Below are 18355 nucleotides of genomic sequence, written 5' to 3' on the forward strand. Positions count from 1 at the left end.
TGCAGCATTATTCACAACAGCCAAAACTTGGAAGCAACCTAGGTGCCCATCAAGGGAGGAATGGATAAAGAAGATGTGGTACGTATACACAATGCAATACTACTCGGCCATAAGAAATGATGAGACCCGGCCATTTGTGACAACCTGGATGGACCCTGAGGGTATTACGTGAAGTGAAATAAGTCAGAGGGAGAAAGTCAAACACCGTGTGATCTCACTCATGAGCAGAAGATAAAAACAATCACAAACACACACAGAGCCACGGAGATTGGATTGCTGGTTACCATAGGGGGAGGGGGGGAGGGGAGAGAGCAAAAGGGGTGATGAGGCTCACATGGGAGGTGACGGACTATAATTAGTTTTTGGGTGGTGAACACGATGTAATCTACACAGAACTCGAAATATATTACAACGTACATCTGAAAGCTATATGATGTTAGAAGCCACTGTTACTGCAATACAATACAATACAATACAATACAATAAAGAAGTGTAGGAGCCTCAAGAGGCTGACAGGCTTTTGAAAAGTTATTCTAGGGGTTTTTACGGCTTAGCTCAGGGCGGCAGACACCAGCCTGAGACACAGCTGTGACACAGTCACTAACTTCAACTAAATTATATTCCGACCGGAGGAAAATCAAAACTACTATAATAATAATAATTTCTCAAAGGCCTCACTTTGTGCCAGATCCTGTGCTAACTGCTTTGCACCAACTATCTCATTTAATCCTCACATCCCAAAGCTAGGTTACCGCTACTCTCCCCATTTTAAAGGTGAGGAGACGGAAGCAGAATGATGGCAATCTGCCTGGAATTCACAGAAGGATTCTCTATGTAATGACGTGACTTTTGGACAAGACTTAAAGGTTTAACACATTACAGTGAAGATGCCGATCCCAGTATCACAGAACGCGAAAAACACTGAGTCCTGCCAAGTGCATTAAAACACTAATTATGGATCCTCACAATCTCTTGGCCTGTTTTCTCAGATGAGGGAAAACCCAGTGTGAAAAACCCTTGATGAGAGGTCTGCAGAGGAGGACTACGTCTGGTCTTTAAAGCCGGGAACTATCCCAGTAGATTCGGAGTCAGTGGGCCCAGAGGAGGCCTTGAGCGTCTCTGTTCTTGGAAAAAGCCCCACAGGCTACACTTCCGTGCCCTTGGAGTTGGGCAGTTCAGTCATGCCCTACATCGGGACGTTTCAGTCAACAACGGGGGTCCCATAAGATTAGTCCCATGTGGCCTAGGTGTGTAGGAGGCTCTGCCATCTAGGATTAGGAACTCCGTGGTGTCTGCACAGTCTCGAGATTGCCTGACTGTGACACACTCCTCAGAACTGATCCCCACTGTTAAGCAAAGCATGACTGGACTGCCTTAGATTCTCCACGGTTCCAGACCCTGCACTGTTTACATGACTGCACACGCAGAGGGCACCGTGTCTGAGGCAGAGAGCAGCTGGAATCACACAAGCTCTCGACAGAGAGTCAGGGAAAGGCGTGCTCTGCTTACACGACTCTCTACTTTTCTCTGTGTCTGAACCATTTCATAGCTAATCTGCTCTTTTTAACCGAACAGCTTTGCAGAAAGGAAAAAAAAAAAAAGGTTACCAACAAATACTAAACAAACCAATATAAACAATACATATTAAATAAGCCTAACCCTACTATGCTACTGAAAAGGCGTTTATTTCCCTGGGATAATTTTGACAGCATTAGATTGTTTTCCCAAGAGCAGCCAAGTCGAGGGAGATTATTTCGAATTCCACGGTGCTACAGATGCGGTCAGTAGCAACTGCAAGCTGGAAAGGAAACAAAGTTGGGTGTAATCCATTCAAGTTCACACGTTTCACCAGGGACAGCCTCCGAGCCTTTAATACTTATGTATGCATTTATCCATTTATGTAATCAAGCACTACTAACGCCTACTACAGGCCAGACGCTGCTCTAAGTACTTTACGGCTATGAAATATCCTCTCACCTTTACACTCACCTATGGAGTGTGTATGATAATCATCCCCGTTTGACAGATCAGGAAACTGACACACAGAATGGTACGGTAACTTGCCCAAGTTCACACAGCCCGTAGGTGGCAGAGCTAGGACCCATTTGACAGAGTCTGGCTCCAGAGTCCACGCTCCGAATCACCACGCTTAGTCTCCAAAAACCTATGGAAAGCGCCAGCCTTAACCGAAAAGTTTTGTTTTCCCCACCCTACAGTCCCTACGCGGCCCCAGGCTCCAGGGCACTCTTTCAGCTCCTCTGACAGGCCATACTCCTCCCTTGCCCCGTCCCAACGCTCTCCCGCACAAGTCCTCCTTTTCTTGTAGGCATCTGCTCTCAGCTTCAACATCACTGCCTAAGCCACAAAGTCTATCAGTAAATGCCGTATTTCTCAGCACCCAACACGAAATAGTTTTTACGTATCTCCTAGGTAACTAGTCGCTGCCTATCTGTCCTTTCCAACTAGGCTGTGAGGCCCAGTACGTCAAACACCCTGTCAGTCTTGCTCACCAAGTGTCCAGACCACTGAACAACGCACCGACCAGAGGAAAGGAAGGACTTGTCCCAAGGTCAGCTCTCCAGACTTTCTGTGGAAGGAGGGAACGAACGGAGCACCCTCGAGCCTCACGCTTTCTCTGCCAGACTTTCAAGTGTGGGACACATACCTGTGCTCACAATGCTCCCCGGACAGCCCCCACCGCACCCCTAACAGCTAGACTTCCGCACAGTCAAGGGCTTTGGAAAGCACTGGCTCTGCACACAAACGTTACGTGGCCCTCGACAGGCCACTTCCCCTGAACCGGCCTGAGCTTCAGGGGCACAACAGGCTTCAGGAAAACCCCAACGGAACGTAGCCTCTAAAGGAGGGAGACCTGCACTCCTCAGAACGCCTCGAGACCAGTGTCCTTATCGACTTCGCGTCTGTCCCTCCAAGAAGCCAAGACCCCGGGGGCCGCTTCAGCGCCCGACTCCCGGGCACCGCGTCCCCAGGCTGGCCCCGTGCCCGGCACACACCGCCCGTTCCATGAACGAGTGACGCGCACGAAGAGACCCCCCACCCCCCCCGCCCCCCACCCCCCCCCGCTCCGCGCGCCGCACAGCTGTCCCGCGACCTGACGGGCACCTCTCGGCGCACAAGCCTATTCCTCAGAAACACGCTCGCCTCCCACCAGCCCCCAGGCCCACGCCCCCAGGTACCTCTCCCAGATGGCATCATCTTCGCAGGCGCCCTGGTCGTCCGTGTCCGGCGAGCAGGAAGAGCGGGAGCTGAAGGAGGGCCACCTCAGGCCAGCGGCCATGGCTGTGGAGGGCCCGGGCTGCTGTGCCCAGCGGGGACACGGAGCGGCGTCCACGGACGAGCCCGGCCCGGGAGAGAGCCGCAGAGCGCGGCCGGACTCCGCGGGGCTCGGCTCTGGCCAGGCAGGCGCGGCTCGCCGACGCCTCCCACGCCTCCCGCGACGGTGGCCCGGCAGCCGCGTGCGCTCCTCTCCTGGCGGGCGCGCGCCGCCGCCCAGACGCTCCCAGGCCGTTGCCCCGCCCCCTCCAGCGGTGGACTGCGGACAGGGACAGGGACACCCTCCTGGGAGAACTCCTGGGGCCCCGCCCACACGCTTCGGACCTTCGCGGAGCGGGAAGGTGCGCTGACAGGGACGCAGGGTCCCCGCCAAGCTCGCTCTCGGGGAACTGCAGCCTCCTCCCTCGGGTTTTACTCGAACGTCAGACCCCAAACCACGCAACGTCTACAAGCAAACCCTTTGACATCAGTCTTAGCAGCCTATGTTCAAGTACCACGTCTGACTGGGCAATGGAAACAAAATACAAAATGAACAAACGGGACTACATCAAAGTAAAAAAATCTTCTGCACGGCAAAGGAAACCATCCACAAAACCAAAACGCAACCTAACACCTGGGAGAAGATACTTGCAAACCGTATGTCGGATAAGGGGTTAATACCCAAAATACAGAAAGAACTCATACACCTCAACAACAAAACAAATCAACAACCCAATTAAAAAAACGGGCAAAAGATCTGAGCAGTGACTTCTCCAAAGAAGATATCCGGATGGCCAACAGGCCTATGGAGAGGTGCTCAACATCATGAGCGATCAGACAAGTGCAAATGAAAACTACCATGAGACGTCACCTTACTCTGGTCAGAATGGCTCTAAGTAGCAAGACAAGAGACAAGTGTCGGAGAGGATGTGGAGAGACGGGAACTCTCCTGCACTGCTGGTGGGGGCGCAGACTGGTGCAGCCACTATGGAAAGCAGCAGGGAGTATCCTCAGAAAACTAAGAATAGATCTACCGTTATGATCCGGCTATCCCACTGCTGGCTATTCATCCAAAGAACTCGAAGACACAAATGCAGAAAGACACGTGCACCCCTAGGTTCACTGCAGCATTATTCACAACAGCCAAAACTTGGAAGCAACCTAGGTGCCCATCAAGGGAGGAATGGATAAAGAAGATGTGGTACGTATACACAATGCAATACTACTCGGCCATAAGAAATGATGAGACCCGGCCATTTGTGACAACCTGGATGGACCCTGAGGGTATTACGTGAAGTGAAATAAATCAGAGGGAGAAAGTCAAACACCGTGTGATCTCACTCATGAGCAGAAGATAAAAACAATCACAAACACACACAGAGCCACGGAGATTGGATTGCTGGTTACCATAGGGGGAGGGGGGGAGGGGAGAGAGCAAAAGGGGTGATGAGGCTCACATGGGAGGTGACGGACTATAATTAGTTTTTGGGTGGTGAACACGATGTAATCTACACAGAACTCGAAATATATTACAACGTACATCTGAAAGCTATATGATGTTAGAATCCACTGTTACTGCAATACAATACAATACAATACAATACAATAAAGAAGTGTAGGAGCCTCAAGAGGCTGACAGGCTTTTGAAAAGTTATTCTAGGGGTTTTTACGGCTTAGCTCAGGGCGGCAGACACCAGCCTGAGACACAGCTGTGACACAGTCACTAACTTCAACTAAATTATATTCCGACCGGAGGAAAATCAAAACTACTATAATAATAATAATTTCTCAAAGGCCTCACTTTGTGCCAGATCCTGTGCTAACTGCTTTGCACCAACTATCTCATTTAATCCTCACATCCCAAAGCTAGGTTACCGCTACTCTCCCCATTTTAAAGGTGAGGAGACGGAAGCAGAATGATGGCAATCTGCCTGGAATTCACAGAAGGATTCTCTATGTAATGACGTGACTTTTGGACAAGACTTAAAGGTTTAACACATTACAGTGAAGATGCCGATCCCAGTATCACAGAACGCGAAAAACACTGAGTCCTGCCAAGTGCATTAAAACACTAATTATGGATCCTCACAATCTCTTGGCCTGTTTTCTCAGATGAGGGAAAACCCAGTGTGAAAAACCCTTGATGAGAGGTCTGCAGAGGAGGACTACGTCTGGTCTTTAAAGCCGGGAACTATCCCAGTAGATTCGGAGTCAGTGGGCCCAGAGGAGGCCTTGAGCGTCTCTGTTCTTGGAAAAAGCCCCACAGGCTACACTTCCGTGCCCTTGGAGTTGGGCAGTTCAGTCATGCCCTACATCGGGACGTTTCAGTCAACAACGGGGGTCCCATAAGATTAGTCCCATGTGGCCTAGGTGTGTAGGAGGCTCTGCCATCTAGGATTAGGAACTCCGTGGTGTCTGCACAGTCTCGAGATTGCCTGACTGTGACACACTCCTCAGAACTGATCCCCACTGTTAAGCAAAGCATGACTGGACTGCCTTAGATTCTCCACGGTTCCAGACCCTGCACTGTTTACATGACTGCACACGCAGAGGGCACCGTGTCTGAGGCAGAGAGCAGCTGGAATCACACAAGCTCTCGACAGAGAGCCAGGGAAAGGCGTGCTCTGCTTACACGACTCTCTACTTTTCTCTGTGTCTGAACCATTTCATAGCTAATCTGCTCTTTTTAACCGAACAGCTTTGCAGAAAGGAAAAAAAAAAAAAGGTTACCAACAAATACTAAACAAACCAATATAAACAATACATATTAAATAAGCCTAACCCTACTATGCTACTGAAAAGGCGTTTATTTCCCTGGGATAATTTTGACAGCATTAGATTGTTTTCCCAAGAGCAGCCAAGTCGAGGGAGATTATTTCGAATTCCACGGTGCTACAGATGCGGTCAGTAGCAACTGCAAGCTGGAAAGGAAACAAAGTTGGGTGTAATCCATTCAAGTTCACACGTTTCACCAGGGACAGCCTCCGAGCCTTTAATACTTATGTATGCATTTATCCATTTATGTAATCAAGCACTACTAACGCCTACTACAGGCCAGACGCTGCTCTAAGTACTTTACGGCTATGAAATATCCTCTCACCTTTACACTCACCTATGGAGTGTGTATGATAATCATCCCCGTTTGACAGATCAGGAAACTGACACACAGAATGGTACGGTAACTTGCCCAAGTTCACACAGCCCGTAGGTGGCAGAGCTAGGACCCATTTGACAGAGTCTGGCTCCAGAGTCCACGCTCCGAATCACCACGCTTAGTCTCCAAAAACCTATGGAAAGCGCCAGCCTTAACCGAAAAGTTTTGTTTTCCCCACCCTACAGTCCCTACGCGGCCCCAGGCTCCAGGGCACTCTTTCAGCTCCTCTGACAGGCCATACTCCTCCCTTGCCCCGTCCCAACGCTCTCCCGCACAAGTCCTCCTTTTCTTGTAGGCATCTGCTCTCAGCTTCAACATCACTGCCTAAGCCACAAAGTCTATCAGTAAATGCCGTATTTCTCAGCACCCAACACGAAATAGTTTTTACGTATCTCCTAGGTAACTAGTCGCTGCCTATCTGTCCTTTCCAACTAGGCTGTGAGGCCCAGTACGTCAAACACCCTGTCAGTCTTGCTCACCAAGTGTCCAGACCACTGAACAACGCACCGACCAGAGGAAAGGAAGGACTTGTCCCAAGGTCAGCTCTCCAGACTTTCTGTGGAAGGAGGGAACGAACGGAGCACCCTCGAGCCTCACGCTTTCTCTGCCAGACTTTCAAGTGTGGGACACATACCTGTGCTCACAATGCTCCCCGGACAGCCCCCACCGCACCCCTAACAGCTAGACTTCCGCACAGTCAAGGGCTTTGGAAAGCACTGGCTCTGCACACAAACGTTACGTGGCCCTCGACAGGCCACTTCCCCTGAACCGGCCTGAGCTTCAGGGGCACAACAGGCTTCAGGAAAACCCCAACGGAACGTAGCCTCTAAAACAGGGAGACCTGCACTCCTCAGAACGCCTCGAGACCAGTGTCCTTATCGACTTCGCGTCTGTCCCTCCAAGAAGCCAAGACCCCGGGGGCCGCTTCAGCGCCCGACTCCCGGGCACCGCGTCCCCAGGCTGGCCCCGTGCCCGGCACACACCGCCCGTTCCATGAACGAGTGACGCGCACGAAGAGACCCCCCACCCCCCCGCCCACCCCCGCTCCGCGCGCCGCACAGCTGTCCCGCGACCTGACGGGCACCTCTCGGCGCACAAGCCTATTCCTCAGAAACACGCTCGCCTCCCACCAGCCCCCAGGCCCACGCCCCCAGGTACCTCTCCCAGATGGCATCATCTTCGCAGGCGCCCTGGTCGTCCGTGTCCGGCGAGCAGGAAGAGCGGGAGCTGAAGGAGGGCCACCTCAGGCCAGCGGCCATGGCTGTGGAGGGCCCGGGCTGCTGTGCCCAGCGGGGACACGGAGCGGCGTCCACGGACGAGCCCGGCCCGGGAGAGAGCCGCAGAGCGCGGCCGGACTCCGCGGGGCTCGGCTCTGGCCAGGCAGGCGCGGCTCGCCGACGCCTCCCACGCCTCCCGCGACGGTGGCCCGGCAGCCGCGCGCGCTCCTCTCCTGGCGGGCGCGCGCCGCCGCCCAGACGCTCCCAGGCCGTTGCCCCGCCCCCTCCAGCGGTGGACTGCGGACAGGGACAGGGACACCCTCCTGGGAGAACTCCTGGGGCCCCGCCCACACGCTTCGGACCTTCGCGGAGCGGGAAGGTGCGCTGACAGGGACGCAGGGTCCCCGCCAAGCTCGCTCTCGGGGAACTGCAGCCTCCTCCCTCGGGTTTTACTCGAACGTCAGACCCCAAACCACGCAACGTCTACAAGCAAACCCTTTGACATCAGTCTTAGCAGCCTATGTTCAAGTACCACGTCTGACTGGGCAATGGAAACAAAATACAAAATGAACAAACGGGACTACATCAAAGTAAAAAAATCTTCTGCACGGCAAAGGAAACCATCCACAAAACCAAAACGCAACCTAACACCTGGGAGAAGATACTTGCAAACCGTATGTCGGATAAGGGGTTAATACCCAAAATACAGAAAGAACTCATACACCTCAACAACAAAACAAATCAACAACCCAATTAAAAAAACGGGCAAAAGATCTGAGCAGTGACTTCTCCAAAGAAGATATCCGGATGGCCAACAGGCCTATGGAGAGGTGCTCAACATCATGAGCGATCAGACAAGTGCAAATGAAAACTACCATGAGACGTCACCTTACTCTGGTCAGAATGGCTCTAAGTAGCAAGACAAGAGACAAGTGTCGGAGAGGATGTGGAGAGACGGGAACTCTCCTGCACTGCTGGTGGGGGCGCAGACTGGTGCAGCCACTATGGAAAGCAGCAGGGAGTATCCTCAGAAAACTAAGAATAGATCTACCGTTATGATCCGGCTATCCCACTGCTGGCTATTCATCCAAAGAACTCGAAGACACAAATGCAGAAAGACACGTGCACCCCTAGGTTCACTGCAGCATTATTCACAACAGCCAAAACTTGGAAGCAACCTAGGTGCCCATCAAGGGAGGAATGGATAAAGAAGATGTGGTACGTATACACAATGCAATACTACTCGGCCATAAGAAATGATGAGACCCGGCCATTTGTGACAACCTGGATGGACCCTGAGGGTATTACGTGAAGTGAAATAAATCAGAGGGAGAAAGTCAAACACCGTGTGATCTCACTCATGAGCAGAAGATAAAAACAATCACAAACACACACAGAGCCACGGAGATTGGATTGCTGGTTACCATAGGGGGAGGGGGGGAGGGGAGAGAGCAAAAGGGGTGATGAGGCTCACATGGGAGGTGACGGACTATAATTAGTTTTTGGGTGGTGAACACGATGTAATCTACACAGAACTCGAAATATATTACAACGTACATCTGAAAGCTATATGATGTTAGAATCCACTGTTACTGCAATACAATACAATACAATACAATACAATAAAGAAGTGTAGGAGCCTCAAGAGGCTGACAGGCTTTTGAAAAGTTATTCTAGGGGTTTTTACGGCTTAGCTCAGGGCGGCAGACACCAGCCTGAGACACAGCTGTGACACAGTCACTAACTTCAACTAAATTATATTCCGACCGGAGGAAAATCAAAACTACTATAATAATAATAATTTCTCAAAGGCCTCACTTTGTGCCAGATCCTGTGCTAACTGCTTTGCACCAACTATCTCATTTAATCCTCACATCCCAAAGCTAGGTTACCGCTACTCTCCCCATTTTAAAGGTGAGGAGACGGAAGCAGAATGATGGCAATCTGCCTGGAATTCACAGAAGGATTCTCTATGTAATGACGTGACTTTTGGACAAGACTTAAAGGTTTAACACATTACAGTGAAGATGCCGATCCCAGTATCACAGAACGCGAAAAACACTGAGTCCTGCCAAGTGCATTAAAACACTAATTATGGATCCTCACAATCTCTTGGCCTGTTTTCTCAGATGAGGGAAAACCCAGTGTGAAAAACCCTTGATGAGAGGTCTGCAGAGGAGGACTACGTCTGGTCTTTAAAGCCGGGAACTATCCCAGTAGATTCGGAGTCAGTGGGCCCAGAGGAGGCCTTGAGCGTCTCTGTTCTTGGAAAAAGCCCCACAGGCTACACTTCCGTGCCCTTGGAGTTGGGCAGTTCAGTCATGCCCTACATCGGGACGTTTCAGTCAACAACGGGGGTCCCATAAGATTAGTCCCATGTGGCCTAGGTGTGTAGGAGGCTCTGCCATCTAGGATTAGGAACTCCGTGGTGTCTGCACAGTCTCGAGATTGCCTGACTGTGACACACTCCTCAGAACTGATCCCCACTGTTAAGCAAAGCATGACTGGACTGCCTTAGATTCTCCACGGTTCCAGACCCTGCACTGTTTACATGACTGCACACGCAGAGGGCACCGTGTCTGAGGCAGAGAGCAGCTGGAATCACACAAGCTCTCGACAGAGAGCCAGGGAAAGGCGTGCTCTGCTTACACGACTCTCTACTTTTCTCTGTGTCTGAACCATTTCATAGCTAATCTGCTCTTTTTAACCGAACAGCTTTGCAGAAAGGAAAAAAAAAAAAAGGTTACCAACAAATACTAAACAAACCAATATAAACAATACATATTAAATAAGCCTAACCCTACTATGCTACTGAAAAGGCGTTTATTTCCCTGGGATAATTTTGACAGCATTAGATTGTTTTCCCAAGAGCAGCCAAGTCGAGGGAGATTATTTCGAATTCCACGGTGCTACAGATGCGGTCAGTAGCAACTGCAAGCTGGAAAGGAAACAAAGTTGGGTGTAATCCATTCAAGTTCACACGTTTCACCAGGGACAGCCTCCGAGCCTTTAATACTTATGTATGCATTTATCCATTTATGTAATCAAGCACTACTAACGCCTACTACAGGCCAGACGCTGCTCTAAGTACTTTACGGCTATGAAATATCCTCTCACCTTTACACTCACCTATGGAGTGTGTATGATAATCATCCCCGTTTGACAGATCAGGAAACTGACACACAGAATGGTACGGTAACTTGCCCAAGTTCACACAGCCCGTAGGTGGCAGAGCTAGGACCCATTTGACAGAGTCTGGCTCCAGAGTCCACGCTCCGAATCACCACGCTTAGTCTCCAAAAACCTATGGAAAGCGCCAGCCTTAACCGAAAAGTTTTGTTTTCCCCACCCTACAGTCCCTACGCGGCCCCAGGCTCCAGGGCACTCTTTCAGCTCCTCTGACAGGCCATACTCCTCCCTTGCCCCGTCCCAACGCTCTCCCGCACAAGTCCTCCTTTTCTTGTAGGCATCTGCTCTCAGCTTCAACATCACTGCCTAAGCCACAAAGTCTATCAGTAAATGCCGTATTTCTCAGCACCCAACACGAAATAGTTTTTACGTATCTCCTAGGTAACTAGTCGCTGCCTATCTGTCCTTTCCAACTAGGCTGTGAGGCCCAGTACGTCAAACACCCTGTCAGTCTTGCTCACCAAGTGTCCAGACCACTGAACAACGCACCGACCAGAGGAAAGGAAGGACTTGTCCCAAGGTCAGCTCTCCAGACTTTCTGTGGAAGGAGGGAACGAACGGAGCACCCTCGAGCCTCACGCTTTCTCTGCCAGACTTTCAAGTGTGGGACACATACCTGTGCTCACAATGCTCCCCGGACAGCCCCCACCGCACCCCTAACAGCTAGACTTCCGCACAGTCAAGGGCTTTGGAAAGCACTGGCTCTGCACACAAACGTTACGTGGCCCTCGACAGGCCACTTCCCCTGAACCGGCCTGAGCTTCAGGGGCACAACAGGCTTCAGGAAAACCCCAACGGAACGTAGCCTCTAAAACAGGGAGACCTGCACTCCTCAGAACGCCTCGAGACCAGTGTCCTTATCGACTTCGCGTCTGTCCCTCCAAGAAGCCAAGACCCCGGGGGCCGCTTCAGCGCCCGACTCCCGGGCACCGCGTCCCCAGGCTGGCCCCGTGCCCGGCACACACCGCCCGTTCCATGAACGAGTGACGCGCACGAAGAGACCCCCCACCCCCCCGCCCACCCCCGCTCCGCGCGCCGCACAGCTGTCCCGCGACCTGACGGGCACCTCTCGGCGCACAAGCCTATTCCTCAGAAACACGCTCGCCTCCCACCAGCCCCCAGGCCCACGCCCCCAGGTACCTCTCCCAGATGGCATCATCTTCGCAGGCGCCCTGGTCGTCCGTGTCCGGCGAGCAGGAAGAGCGGGAGCTGAAGGAGGGCCACCTCAGGCCAGCGGCCATGGCTGTGGAGGGCCCGGGCTGCTGTGCCCAGCGGGGACACGGAGCGGCGTCCACGGACGAGCCCGGCCCGGGAGAGAGCCGCAGAGCGCGGCCGGACTCCGCGGGGCTCGGCTCTGGCCAGGCAGGCGCGGCTCGCCGACGCCTCCCACGCCTCCCGCGACGGTGGCCCGGCAGCCGCGCGCGCTCCTCTCCTGGCGGGCGCGCGCCGCCGCCCAGACGCTCCCAGGCCGTTGCCCCGCCCCCTCCAGCGGTGGACTGCGGACAGGGACAGGGACACCCTCCTGGGAGAACTCCTGGGGCCCCGCCCACACGCTTCGGACCTTCGCGGAGCGGGAAGGTGCGCTGACAGGGACGCAGGGTCCCCGCCAAGCTCGCTCTCGGGGAACTGCAGCCTCCTCCCTCGGGTTTTACTCGAACGTCAGACCCCAAACCACGCAACGTCTACAAGCAAACCCTTTGACATCAGTCTTAGCAGCCTATGTTCAAGTACCACGTCTGACTGGGCAATGGAAACAAAATACAAAATGAACAAACGGGACTACATCAAAGTAAAAAAATCTTCTGCACGGCAAAGGAAACCATCCACAAAACCAAAACGCAACCTAACACCTGGGAGAAGATACTTGCAAACCGTATGTCGGATAAGGGGTTAATACCCAAAATACAGAAAGAACTCATACACCTCAACAACAAAACAAATCAACAACCCAATTAAAAAAACGGGCAAAAGATCTGAGCAGTGACTTCTCCAAAGAAGATATCCGGATGGCCAACAGGCCTATGGAGAGGTGCTCAACATCATGAGCGATCAGACAAGTGCAAATGAAAACTACCATGAGACGTCACCTTACTCTGGTCAGAATGGCTCTAAGTAGCAAGACAAGAGACAAGTGTCGGAGAGGATGTGGAGAGACGGGAACTCTCCTGCACTGCTGGTGGGGGCGCAGACTGGTGCAGCCACTATGGAAAGCAGCAGGGAGTATCCTCAGAAAACTAAGAATAGATCTACCGTTATGATCCGGCTATCCCACTGCTGGCTATTCATCCAAAGAACTCGAAGACACAAATGCAGAAAGACACGTGCACCCCTAGGTTCACTGCAGCATTATTCACAACAGCCAAAACTTGGAAGCAACCTAGGTGCCCATCAAGGGAGGAATGGATAAAGAAGATGTGGTACGTATACACAATGCAATACTACTCGGCCATAAGAAATGATGAGACCCGGCCAATTGTGACAACCTGGATGGACCCTGAGGGTATTACGTGAAGTGAAATAAATCAGAGGGAGAAAGTCAAACACCGTGTGATCTCACTCATGAGCAGAAGATAAAAACAATCACAAACACACACAGAGCCACGGAGATTGGATTGCTGGTTACCATAGGGGGAGGGGGGGAGGGGAGAGAGCAAAAGGGGTGATGAGGCTCACATGGGAGGTGACGGACTATAATTAGTTTTTGGGTGGTGAACACGATGTAATCTACACAGAACTCGAAATATATTACAACGTACATCTGAAAGCTATATGATGTTAGAATCCACTGTTACTGCAATACAATACAATACAATACAATACAATAAAGAAGTGTAGGAGCCTCAAGAGGCTGACAGGCTTTTGAAAAGTTATTCTAGGGGTTTTTACGGCTTAGCTCAGGGCGGCAGACACCAGCCTGAGACACAGCTGTGACACAGTCACTAACTTCAACTAAATTATATTCCGACCGGAGGAAAATCAAAACTACTATAATAATAATAATTTCTCAAAGGCCTCACTTTGTGCCAGATCCTGTGCTAACTGCTTTGCACCAACTATCTCATTTAATCCTCACATCCCAAAGCTAGGTTACCGCTACTCTCCCCATTTTAAAGGTGAGGAGACGGAAGCAGAATGATGGCAATCTGCCTGGAATTCACAGAAGGATTCTCTATGTAATGACGTGACTTTTGGACAAGACTTAAAGGTTTAACACATTACAGTGAAGATGCAGATCCCAGTATCACAGAACGCGAAAAACACTGAGTCCTGCCAAGTGCATTAAAACACTAATTATGGATCCTCACAATCTCTTGGCCTGTTTTCTCAGATGAGGGAAAACCCAGTGTGAAAAACCCTTGATGAGAGGTCTGCAGAGGAGGACTACGTCTGGTCTTTAAAGCCGGGAACTATCCCAGTAGATTCGGAGTCAGTGGGCCCAGAGGAGGCCTTGAGCGTCTCTGTTCTTGGAAAAAGCCCCACAGGCTACACTTCCGTGCCCTTGGAGTTGGGCAGTTCAGTCATGCCCTACATCGGGACGTTTCAGTCAACAACGGGGGTCCCATAAGATTAGTCCCATGTGGCCTAGGTGTGTAGGAGGCTCTGCCATCTAGGATTAGGAACTCCGTGGTGTCTGCACAGTCTCGAGATTGCCTGACTGTGACACACTCCTCAGAACTGATCCCCACTGTTAAGCAAAGCATGACTGGACTGCCTTAGATTCTCCACGGTTCCAGACCCTGCACTGTTTACATGACTGCACACGCAGAGGGCACCGTGTCTGAGGCAGAGAGCAGCTGGAATCACACAAGCTCTCGACAGAGAGCCAGGGAAAGGCGTGCTCTGCTTACACGACTCTCTACTTTTCTCTGTGTCTGAACCATTTCATAGCTAATCTGCTCTTTTTAACCGAACAGCTTTGCAGAAAGGAAAAAAAAAAAAAGGTTACCAACAAATACTAAACAAACCAATATAAACAATACATATTAAATAAGCCTAACCCTACTATGCTACTGAAAAGGCGTTTATTTCCCTGGGATAATTTTGACAGCATTAGATTGTTTTCCCAAGAGCAGCCAAGTCGAGGGAGATTATTTCGAATTCCACGGTGCTACAGATGCGGTCAGTAGCAACTGCAAGCTGGAAAGGAAACAAAGTCGGGTGTAATCCATTCAAGTTCACACGTTTCACCAGGGACAGCCTCCGAGCCTTTAATACTTATGTATGCATTTATCCATTTATGTAATCAAGCACTACTAACGCCTACTACAGGCCAGACGCTGCTCTAAGTACTTTACGGCTATGAAATATCCTCTCACCTTTACACTCACCTATGGAGTGTGTATGATAATCATCCCCGTTTGACAGATCAGGAAACTGACACACAGAATGGTACGGTAACTTGCCCAAGTTCACACAGCCCGTAGGTGGCAGAGCTAGGACCCATTTGACAGAGTCTGGCTCCAGAGTCCACGCTCCGAATCACCACGCTTAGTCTCCAAAAACCTATGGAAAGCGCCAGCCTTAACCGAAAAGTTTTGTTTTCCCCACCCTACAGTCCCTACGCGGCCCCAGGCTCCAGGGCACTCTTTCAGCTCCTCTGACAGGCCATACTCCTCCCTTGCCCCGTCCCAACGCTCTCCCGCACAAGTCCTCCTTTTCTTGTAGGCATCTGCTCTCAGCTTCAACATCACTGCCTAAGCCACAAAGTCTATCAGTAAATGCCGTATTTCTCAGCACCCAACACGAAATAGTTTTTACGTATCTCCTAGGTAACTAGTCGCTGCCTATCTGTCCTTTCCAACTAGGCTGTGAGGCCCAGTACGTCAAACACCCTGTCAGTCTTGCTCACCAAGTGTCCAGACCACTGAACAACGCACCGACCAGAGGAAAGGAAGGACTTGTCCCAAGGTCAGCTCTCCAGACTTTCTGTGGAAGGAGGGAACGAACGGAGCACCCTCGAGCCTCACGCTTTCTCTGCCAGACTTTCAAGTGTGGGACACATACCTGTGCTCACAATGCTCCCCGGACAGCCCCCACCGCACCCCTAACAGCTAGACTTCCGCACAGTCAAGGGCTTTGGAAAGCACTGGCTCTGCACACAAACGTTACGTGGCCCTCGACAGGCCACTTCCCCTGAACCGGCCTGAGCTTCAGGGGCACAACAGGCTTCAGGAAAACCCCAACGGAACGTAGCCTCTAAAGGAGGGAGACCTGCACTCCTCAGAACGCCTCGAGACCAGTGTCCTTATCGACTTCGCGTCTGTCCCTCCAAGAAGCCAAGACCCCGGGGGCCGCTTCAGCGCCCGACTCCCGGGCACCGCGTCCCCAGGCTGGCCCCGTGCCCGGCACACACCGCCCGTTCCATGAACGAGTGACGCGCACGAAGAGACCCCCCACCCCCCCGCCCACCCCCGCTCCGCGCGCCGCACAGCTGTCCCGCGACCTGACGGGCACCTCTCGGCGCACAAGCCTATTCCTCAGAAACACGCTCGCCTCCCACCAGCCCCCAGGCCCACGCCCCCAGGTACCTCTCCCAGATGGCATCATCTTCGCAGGCGCCCTGGTCGTCCGTGTCCGGCGAGCAGGAAGAGCGGGAGCTGAAGGAGGGCCACCTCAGGCCAGCGGCCATGGCTGTGGAGGGCCCGGGCTGCTGTGCCCAGCGGGGACACGGAGCGGCGTCCACGGACGAGCCCGGCCCGGGAGAGAGCCGCAGAGCGCGGCCGGACTCCGCGGGGCTCGGCTCTGGCCAGGCAGGCGCGGCTCGCCGACGCCTCCCACGCCTCCCGCGACGGTGGCCCGGCAGCCGCGCGCGCTCCTCTCCTGGCGGGCGCGCGCCGCCGCCCAGACGCTCCCAGGCCGTTGCCCCGCCCCCTCCAGCGGTGGACTGCGGACAGGGACAGGGACACCCTCCTGGGAGAACTCCTGGGGCCCCGCCCACACGCTTCGGACCTTCGCGGAGCGGGAAGGTGCGCTGACAGGGACGCAGGGTCCCCGCCAAGCTCGCTCTCGGGGAACTGCAGCCTCCTCCCTCGGGTTTTACTCGAACGTCAGACCCCAAACCACGCAACGTCTACAAGCAAACCCTTTGACATCAGTCTTAGCAGCCTATGTTCAAGTACCACGTCTGACTGGGCAATGGAAACAAAATACAAAATGAACAAACGGGACTACATCAAAGTAAAAAAATCTTCTGCACGGCAAAGGAAACCATCCACAAAACCAAAACGCAACCTAACACCTGGGAGAAGATACTTGCAAACCGTATGTCGGATAAGGGGTTAATACCCAAAATACAGAAAGAACTCATACACCTCAACAACAAAACAAATCAACAACCCAATTAAAAAAACGGGCAAAAGATCTGAGCAGTGACTTCTCCAAAGAAGATATCCGGATGGCCAACAGGCCTATGGAGAGGTGCTCAACATCATGAGCGATCAGACAAGTGCAAATGAAAACTACCATGAGACGTCACCTTACTCTGGTCAGAATGGCTCTAAGTAGCAAGACAAGAGACAAGTGTCGGAGAGGATGTGGAGAGACGGGAACTCTCCTGCACTGCTGGTGGGGGCGCAGACTGGTGCAGCCACTATGGAAAGCAGCAGGGAGTATCCTCAGAAAACTAAGAATAGATCTACCGTTATGATCCGGCTATCCCACTGCTGGCTATTCATCCAAAGAACTCGAAGACACAAATGCAGAAAGACACGTGCACCCCTAGGTTCACTGCAGCATTATTCACAACAGCCAAAACTTGGAAGCAACCTAGGTGCCCATCAAGGGAGGAATGGATAAAGAAGATGTGGTACGTATACACAATGCAATACTACTCGGCCATAAGAAATGATGAGACCCGGCCATTTGTGACAACCTGGATGGACCCTGAGGGTATTATGTGAAGTGAAATAAATCAGAGGGAGAAAGTCAAACACCGTGTGATCTCACTCATGAGCAGAAGATAAAAACAATCACAAACACACACAGAGCCACGGAGATTGGATTGCTGGTTACCATAGGGGGAGGGGGGGAGGGGAGAGAGCAAAAGGGGTGATGAGGCTCACATGGGAGGTGACGGACTATAATTAGTTTTTGGGTGGTGAACACGATGTAATCTACACAGAACTCGAAATATATTACAACGTACATCTGAAAGCTATATGATGTTAGAATCCACTGTTACTGCAATACAATACAATACAATACAATACAATAAAGAAGTGTAGGAGCCTCAAGAGGCTGACAGGCTTTTGAAAAGTTATTCTAGGGGTTTTTACGGCTTAGCTCAGGGCGGCAGACACCAGCCTGAGACACAGCTGTGACACAGTCACTAACTTCAACTAAATTATATTCCGACCGGAGGAAAATCAAAACTACTATAATAATAATAATTTCTCAAAGGCCTCACTTTGTGCCAGATCCTGTGCTAACTGCTTTGCACCAACTATCTCATTTAATCCTCACATCCCAAAGCTAGGTTACCGCTACTCTCCCCATTTTAAAGGTGAGGAGACGGAAGCAGAAT

This window comes from Equus caballus, chromosome 14, assembly GCF_041296265.1.
Source record: "Equus caballus isolate H_3958 breed thoroughbred chromosome 14, TB-T2T, whole genome shotgun sequence".
Classification (NCBI taxonomy): Eukaryota; Metazoa; Chordata; class Mammalia; order Perissodactyla; family Equidae; genus Equus; species Equus caballus.